Consider the following 9,552-nt stretch of genomic DNA (forward strand, 5'->3'; position numbering starts at 1 on the left):
TAGATAGATAGATAGATAGATAGATAGATAGATAGATGATAGATAGATTTAGATAGATATGAGATAGATAGATAGATAGATAGATAGATAGATAGATAGATAGATAGATAGATAGATAGATGATAGATAGATTTAGATAGATATGAGATAGATAGATAGATAGATAGACAGACAGACAGACAGACAGACAATGCCTTAAAGAAGAAAGCAAATGCCATCGAAAGCTAGTGAGGAGTGGGGAAAGAGGACCCTTCACACACTGCTGGTGGGAATGTAAACTAATGCAACTACTATGGAAATGAGCACAGAGGTGTCTTGAAAAGACAAAAATAGAACTACACCAAGTAACTCAGATGCGTACTAGGATCCTAAGTCAATGTCTCACAGACATATTTGCTCATCTATGCTTACTATTGCCTTATTCACAAGAGCCAAGGAAATGGAACCAGCCCAAGTGTCCATCAGCAGATGAGTGGACAAAGAAAATGTTTCATATGCTCAGTGAAGTTTTATACAGCCATAAAGAAAATGAAATGTTACATTTATTAAGAAAGTGAGGGATCTAGATATCATTGGTGAGATTCAGAGAGACAAATTCTTCATTTTCTTTCATTGTGGAACCTAGATTTAAAATTCTATTTGTGTGGGTGACTGCGAATCATAGAGTTAGAGGTCTGGAAGGGAGTTTAAGGCAGGGTAGAGAGAAGTTAATGTAATATATATAATGAGAATGGAGAACAGGGGTATAGGGAGGCTAATGAGAGAGGAAAAACTAGAACCAGGTACCATTAATGCAACATACAGAAAGAAATGCCATAATGAAGCCCATCATATTGCATGCTAAATGAATGCTAAAAATAATATAAAGAAATAATAAAAAAAGAGAAGGATGAACACAACAGCTTGGAGAATTCTACTTAAGTATAGAATTGTCGCTAGTTGAGGAAGGAAATGAGGAAGAAAAGGAGTTAGCACAGAGAGAAGAAAACATTCCATTAGGTTCAGTCAAGAGTTAAGACAGGTTTGGGACATGACAGTTTGGATTTGGTATGTCTTTCAAAGTCTCATATGTTGAAGGCTTCTCCCAGTGAAGCAGTGTTCAGGGGTGAGTGGATCAAGAGGGCTGAATAGACCACTAGAAGTAGGACCCCTCTGGAGGAAGCCAGTTATCGGCAGCGTACTTTTCAAGGCTCCATTTTGTCCTAGAATCCTTGCAGTTTTCTTCCCAGCTGCTGGAAGCACCTTGCCTCTATTGTTCTTCCACCACGATGTTCAGCTTTGTCTCAGCTCCAAGGCAGTGTGGGCAAGGGACTGCAGGCTGAAGCTTCTGAAACTGTGAGCCCACACCGGTCTTTTTCCTTTATATTAATTTCCTCAAGTGTTCTGTCACAGTGGTGAAAAGCTAACAAAGGAGGCATCAGGTGGAGACATCGAAAAGACAAAATGCGATTTAGTTCATGTACGAAACTGAAATAAGCATCATGGATTCAAAGACACAGATGACTTCTAGAGATAGCATGATAAATAAAAACAAAAGGGTTTGTAATCAGAGCTCTTTAGAGAAAGAGATTCAACAGGATAAATATGTGCATATGTACAGTGTGTGTTTATGTTTTCAAAGAAATTATTTCAAAGCACTGACTCTTGAGGGGCTGGTAGACTGAACTACTGTATCGTGTAAGGTAGTGATGTGCAGGATTGACGAGGGATTAGCCTGGGATGTTTTTAGTGTGAGCTGATGAGCAGCCTAGAAACACAGAAACTCAGGCAGGAGTTGACACAGTACTTTTGAGACCATTTCGTCTCTAGAAAATCTCAGGTTTTGGACACACTACCTACTAAATACTCAAGTCAGATGCGACCAGGAAGCAAGCAGGCATAGTTACTCTAAGGTGTGACAGAAGAGACTTCAAAGAGAAACCAGCCACAAGAGATGAAGGGTCACTGCATTCCAGTCAAGGGACAGCTAGCCAAGGCAACTTAGCATCTTCAGCATGCTGGTGCATCCAATTTCATTTAAAAATAATAATGGACAGGTCGCTTGTACCAGAAAGAAAAAGGAAGAGAGGGAAGAAGGAAGAGAGGGAGAGAGGGAGGGAGGGAGGGAAGATCAGAATTAATTTTTATCATACATCAAATTGAAATAACAGGTGTCTATAGAATTCCACCCAAACACCAAAACCACATATTCTACTAAGCAACACATGTAAGATTTTTTTTAATAGACTACATACTGGGACAGAAAACAAACTCTACAAATTCCAACAGATTGAAATAACTCCTTGTATCCCATAAAGTCTCACCAACATGAGTGCCTAAATATGAGCTGAACAAGGACATCATCAACAACAGACATGCCAAAGTGGATGGGAAAGCCCGTGTCGTTTCAACACTGCACAGAGAACTCCAGACAACTAAGGAACACTGAGAGTGGGAGAAACAGTCTTCTCTAGGGGAGAGCATGCCAGCTGTTACCGCAGCCCTGAACATGCACATACAAGTAACGGTCTACAGACTGCTTATACGTGTGTGTGTACGTGTGTGTGCATATGTGTGTATATATGTTGTTGTATATATATGTATACAACAACAATTAATGAAAAAATGAATTTGAAAGAGAGCTAGAAGTTTTGGAGAGAGGGAAAGGATGAAAATATATTAATCTCACAGACTAAAGAAAACAACTAAACATTGAAGGAGTGAAGACGGAACCAAACACTACATGGTGAACTAAAGGATACAAATGCTGACAAGCCGTCAAAGAGGCAGAAAATGTGAAATGCCCACAGAGGCCAAGGATGCAGAGACGATTCAGCAGATCAGTGCTATCTAGTACAATTATAAGGCAGCACAAAAGCCTAAAGATGCTCATGAATTTTGGAATTTTTCTCATCTGTTTCTAAGATGCTTGGGAAAAGGGGACTGATTTCTGGGGTGAGAAGTTGAGAATGAATGTCTGCTTACAAACACTGGTAGGAACAGTAACTGATATGCTCCACAAGCGGCTTTCCCTTCCTTCAGCTGGGACTTCCCCTCCCATCACCAAATTATTTGGGTCTTCCCCAAGACTCAACCACTCCCCAAATGGCTAGCCCAGCAACAGGTGCAGTCACGCCTGTTCAGATGCCAAGCATTATGGGAATTGGCTTCATGTCACAGGTGAAAATCTAGACACTGCAACAGAAATACTTATAATACCTTTCAGAGAACAATCCACAGCCTTTTATTTATTTTTGTTGTTGTTGGAAGAAATGATAATGTGTTCAATAGTAATGATATTGGCCTAAAAATATCTATTGTAGTCTAAGCATTTTTCAGGACCACGAGGGGTGCACCCACCCACTGAGATGGTGGGGCTGATCTAATGGGAGCTCACCAAGGCCAGCTGAACTGGGACTGATGGAGCATGTGATCAAACCGGACTCTCTGAGCGTGGCCTACAATGAGGGCTGACTGAGAAGCCAAGGACAATGGCACTGGGTTTTGTTCCTACTGCATGTACTGGCTTTGTGGGAGCCTAGGCAGTTTGGATGCTCACCTTCCTAGACCTGGATGGAGGGGGGAGGACCTTGGTCTTCCCACACTGCTCTTTGAACTGGAGAGGGAGGGGAGGGGGAGTGGGTAAAGGGGGAGGAAAGTGGGAGGAGAGGAGGAGGTGGAAATTTTTAATAATAATAAAAAAATAAAAAAGAACAAAACTAAAAATGTGAGTGCATATATATGATAAATAAATATAAATAAATAAATAAATAAATAACAGCTGAACACTCCAAAAGGAGAAAGCTGGGTGAGCTCAAACTGCCTAGGCAAGTATTTTTGTCTGGTCCAGCCAAGGCACACAGAGGTCACTATAACCATGGTAGAATGGGGTTGGCAGCAGGATCTTGCCATGTTAGTTACATGGTGTTAACTTTGAAGCAATGCAAAGTGCAAGAGTTATGGGTCACGGGGGCTTGTGCGAGTTTCTCACAAATCCACGTATTCTTCTTTTACAGACGACTACAATTGCAAAGCTCGCTCTGACATCGAGCAGCAGGGCAACAGTATATGCCCACCCTTCTGTGGACTCTCCAAATACAAATCTATCTCTCCGTCAGATTCTGTGCGTAACAATAAACACATGACCAAGAGTCAGAAACCAGACTAGAAGTAAAAGGTGGATGAACTCATTGAGCAATGGTATAACAAGCAGCTAAACATTGTTGGTAACAATGTGGACAATATCATAGACGCTGTAAGACAGCAAATCCTCCAAAAGGCAGAGAATCAAACAAAAATGTTACCGTGTGCCTTCTTTTCCATTTGAGAAAACGCAACGCAGCATATTCCTTAGCATTGCATGGTAAAGTAACGACCTCTCTGCAAATAAAGCCTCTTTAAGTGAAGCCACAGGGCTAGATGGATGATGGTTCGGTGACTAGGGGTGATTGCTACCCCTGTAGGTGACCCACATTCAGTATCCAGGATCCATGTGGCAGCTCCCAATACACACATGGCAGCTCCCACCTGCCTCTCAGAGGATCTCATGCCATGTTCTGGCCTGATGGGCACTACAGTGCACATACATACAACACAAACAAACACTTACACATATAAAGATAAAACAAATGTTTACAAGAAAACAAAACTATAACAGTAACACAGTCATGGATTTTGAGTGAAAGAGAGGCTATTCCCCAACAAAAATCATGCCTAATTTATTTGTATTTAATATAAGCAGACGCTACATAGTTTGAAATCACCAAGTCAAACTACCCCTGCTTATTATTATTATTTAGCATAAATTTCTGAAGGAACTACTAGCTATCAAGTGGCTTAGAAATAAACACCTAATACACACACAGGTGGGTGGTGGAAGATGAACATCTCTGGAAGCCATTTTACAGAAAAACGTAAGGCTTTAGGTGACGCCTTCCACCTGGTTACTGGCAATTGAGCCAAGATTACTGACAATAACATTTTCCTTTTATTGCACAGAAAATAGCTCTGGATTTGCTCTTTGCTTTCTTCTACACGTGTACTTCATATGGCCATATAAGGAATACACTAGGTCACTGGATAAATAAAAAGTGATTTTCCCCTAAGTGAACCAATACACAATAAAGTAACAGCAAGTCTTTTTATTTTAAACCTTAGTAAATATAGTCTCCTCTAGAGCAATGTTATCTTTAATTAACACTTATTTGTTAGAAAATAGTGACTATAAATCAATTCAAGGTCGCTAGACTCTCCGAATATTAATGAAGATTTCCTTTAACAAAGGCAATCTGTGGGAGCATGTAGGTTAAAAGGCCAGCGTCAGGGTAAAATAATATTCTCTATTCACAATAAGGTCAGATGGAGTTTAGTCAGTCCCCTGACGGTTTCTTTTCAACAGGGAAACAAGCTCAAATAGGAAAACTGAAGGATGGCTTCTTTTAGCTGCACGGTAATTACAATTTGTCCATGATGTAATGAAGCATCTCGGCTATGTTATTTCTTTCAAATATAAGTAGCACACGGTGTTGATGACAGCGGGGTGGAAAAGCCACAAAGAATAGCTTGCTGCGACAGTGTGCATCTGCAGGCCACATTGTGTGACTACTGCCAGAAAACGGGGAGAGGTTCCTCTCTGTGAGGACACTAAAACTGAGCTACTGACAAAGGCTATACAAATATCTAGATGGTATCTCAAAACACAAAATAGACAAATGCTCACCCACAAGAAGTATCTGCTATGTTTCTACCTTAACAAAGGAACATGAAATAGAAAATTCTCAGGCTTTTCATTACAATTACATTCTTTCTGTTGCACAAGACTTGCAATTTGCTCTACTAGTGAAATGGGTTTGCATTCTAACTGCAGTCAGTATTGTTAAAACGGCATACCAACATATGCTAAAAAAAATGGTAGCTGTTTTAATGGAAAACATTCAAAGCTCAGCTTAGATCAGGGAAGAAATGATAGGCCCTTGGAAATGTATAAAAAAAAATAAGATGGGCTGATGTCCAGCTCAATGGGGGAAATGTGTTCTGAAGCAAACACAGTGACCTCTTAACAGCTGTGGAATCTAGGAAGCTGTGCAGGCTTACTGTAAAATTGTTTCAACTTTCCTAAGCTTACAGAGTTTCCTAATAAGTTGCTGGGGGTGGGGGGAGAAGCAAACCTTTTGAAAGCTGTTCAAAACAGTGAGAGAAACAGCCAACCCCCACAGAATGGTTCTGCAATAGACTAGGCAAGGTTTGCTGCTGATGTTTGCTAAACTGAAGAGGGAAAAGATTGACACAACTTTTCTTCTTTTTAACCCCCAGGAAGGAAAAAGGTTTTACCTTTGTACTGAGAGACAAAGTATGTAGAAAAGTGGGCTTATGTCAAATTTTATACTAAAGTTAAGTTTTTCTGGGACAATTTTGCATAGAAACTAAAATTTCTTCTTTATCTAAAAATATGATGATTAACTTCTTGCTATAGAACACTTCCATTTTTTTCTATAGTCTGGATTACCTATTCTTTTTGACAATATCCATTTACTATAAATCAACAAGAAAACATTCAATAAATTCTAAAACATCATTAAAAATTACCAGTGCATGGAAAACTTTGCTGACCTCTTCCATGATATGCATTTAATGTATGTATGTATGTATCCTAAGCCTTTCAACACAAATAGCTTACTGAAGAGGTGTAAACAAGACATGCTCATGTCTGAAGTTCTATCAGTGACTTTCTTTCAACATATCACACACCTGCATTGCATAAAACAGAAAGTGTAACTGAAAGAAATTTCTTGATTTATGGATCCATAATGATCTATAAATACACACGTGCTGTAAAGCAACTATGGGCATGCACAATGCTAAGCCCAGGGAAGAGCGAGTGAGGAAGACAAGGCACTGGCTTCATGAGATTATTTTCACAAAGAAATACAAGATGGCTATTTTATTTATTTACATTTTTCATTGAAAATTCATTCAATATATTCTAATCATGGTTTCCCCTCTCCCATCTCCTCCCAGATCCTTCCCACCAACCCCCGATCCAACTCCATGCCTTCCTTCTCTCCTTAGAAAACAAACAAGTAAATAAAAAAGCAAACAAAACAGAATTTTAAAAAGTGAAAAAGCATAACACACACAGAGACACAAAAGCAAAACCCACAATAAAACTGGAAAACATAATATACAAGTAAAAAGACTAATAAGATTTACAAGAAAAAAGTGCCCAAGCAAATCAATATGAGACACATATCTACAAATACTTCACTGAGTTTGTTTTGTGTTGGCCATCCATTACAAGGCATGGGGCCTATACGGGCAGGCAATTATAAACAGACTTAGCTCATTTACAGATGCAGTACTGTAATAGAGGATGCTCCTTTGCCTAGCTTAGAGACCTCTGGGGAGAGAGCCTAGGTGTAAAGGATGAATGGTGCTGAGCTAGGCTGAAGATGGATGACAGAATTCCACGCTGAAATGACAGCAAGGTGCACATGGCTGCATGTTTTGGACACAGAACTACAGGTGGGTCAGCATCACTGGAGAAAAGCTCATGGTACGCAGCATGGAAGGAGACTAGGGAGGAAGGCACTGAACATCCCATAGATAATCTCGGGGCTATGTAAAGGAGCATGGGATTTCTCTTGGCTTTCCACAGATGTTTAGAAAGGGGATGGCATCTTTAGGTGGTATCTTTACTAGAAACTCCGTTTCCTCCGAGGACAAGATGCCTAGAAAACAGAGTAATGGAAGTGAACCACCACAGGGACAGTAAGTATGGTTTCCGAGAAGGAGCAGACATGGCCCTGCATGTGGGGGTGACTAATATCTTGCTTGGGCAAATGTCAACCTTATCCCAACCAACGTACATACCACGGAGAAATACACCCAGCACGTGGAAAGGATGCATTCAGCTCTGGATGTGTGGGACTTGGTAGGTTTCTGGGTTATCTGGGGCTTGATTCTCAGCATTAACACAGCGGCTTATGCCCATCAGTAAGTCCAGTTCCGGGGATTCTGATGCCCTCTTCTGACCTCCATGGGCACCAGAACCACACCGGTAGCCGGATAAACATGAAGGCAAAAACATTCACACATAAAAATAAGAATTTGGGAAAAAAAATAAAACAAAACAAAAACACTAAAAAGAATTTTCAAAAGTATATCCCTAGTGTTCATGTTTAGAAATATTTTAAAATGCTTATCTGCTTCTAGTATATCTTATTTGGTGTCACTCAAAATCTTTTGCCCATTTTTCATGTTGAGCTGTTTTTTATTATTGCATTTAAAAATTCATTACATGTTATCTCATCTTTAGTTTATTAGGGTGTGTGTTGGGGGTACAGGTCTTCCGAGGGCAGGGGATAACTGTGGGACTGTTTTTTTTTTTTTTTTTTTTTTTTATTAGGCTCCAGGGGTCAAACTCGGGTTGTCAGATATGTGGAACAAGTTCCTCTACCATTTGAGCCATCTTGCTGACCCTGCTTTTTGCGTTTTGAGTATTGTTTGCTTTGCATAAGTCCTTTATCAAATTTCTGGTTTGCAAATACTTTCCTCTCAGTGTATGACTTTCATCTTTTGAAGGGAGTTTTTATTTTTTTAAGTCATAACTTTTCTCTCTTTTTACCATGTCTTTGATGTCATACCTAAGGAATCTTTGCTTAGACGGGTCGCAGATTTTCTTCCCTTTATTTTCCTCTAATTTTAGATCGTTCCATTTACACCCATGTTCTATTTTAAGGTGTGTGTGTGCTTTAATATGGTGCAAAAATTAAATCAATGTAGTGGCAACAGAAAGAACCAGCTCGAAAAGGCTTAGGATGAGACGTGCAGAGGTCAGACAACCTTTGAAGGAAAAAGGTCAGGCTTAGGGAAGCAGGGATAGACAGGAGGGCATACCGTCCTGAAGCCACCAGGAAAAATCTGAGTAGCCAGCACCGTGTACCAAGACGAGCAATGAACCTGTCTTTCCAGCTTGAACGACGTTTCGGTAAACCTTTCCAACCAATCCCTTTATAAGAATATTGGCAACAATCGCTGAGAGGTCTGAAGCACTTTTTTTTTTCCTTTCTTTTATGCATACCCCCCCTCCGCCATGGCATTACTTTTTAAAAATTACCCTTTAGTTACTAAGTAAATGGGGCTTCATTGTGGCATTTTTCGTCCGTATGTGTCATCACACTTTGTACTTAGGCATCCCTTGAGCACTCTTAAAAGGTCACTGTCGACTGAGGATGACTAACGCAGATCCCTGGGGGGGGGGGGGCATTCCAGCCTCAGATGCTGGGGACAAACCCCTGGAAGGAGTCACTGGCCTCTCCCGTGGGAACTTACAACCACACTCTGCACGGCTTGTCACCCTGTCCCCTCACCAGGGTGACCGCTGGGGGAAACTGCAGCAGATGCACAGAGCCGGGATTCTAATCTGAGCAAAAGCGGCGTCAGGCTTGCCGCGAGCGTGGGCACGCTGGGTCCTTTCCCGACCTTTGACCCCTGCCCCTGCGCAGGTCGGTCCTGGCCACTGCGGGAAGCTATCGACGGGTCCGGGAGCCGCCAGCCTCCTCCCGTTCTGCCCGT

At 40.9% G+C, this 9,552-nt stretch overlaps 1 long non-coding RNA gene across 3 annotated transcripts in view; it reads right to left on the minus strand.

Moving 5' to 3' along the window:
* The window catches only part of LOC126507933 (uncharacterized), a 44,856-nt gene extending 35,355 nt beyond the window's left edge, over positions 1-9,501 (minus strand). For all 3 annotated transcript variants that reach the window (XR_007593672.1, XR_007593689.1, XR_007593697.1), the window contains exon 1: positions 9,310-9,501. This is a non-coding gene — a long non-coding RNA (uncharacterized lncRNA). The remainder of the gene's footprint in view (positions 1-9,309) is intronic.
* Positions 9,502-9,552: the final 51 nt, after the last annotated feature.

Source organism: Alexandromys fortis, unplaced genomic scaffold (genome assembly GCF_014885135.2).
Source record: "Alexandromys fortis isolate MF-2015 unplaced genomic scaffold, M_Fortis_MF-2015_v1.1 scaffold_19, whole genome shotgun sequence".
Classification (NCBI taxonomy): Eukaryota; Metazoa; Chordata; class Mammalia; order Rodentia; family Cricetidae; genus Alexandromys; species Alexandromys fortis.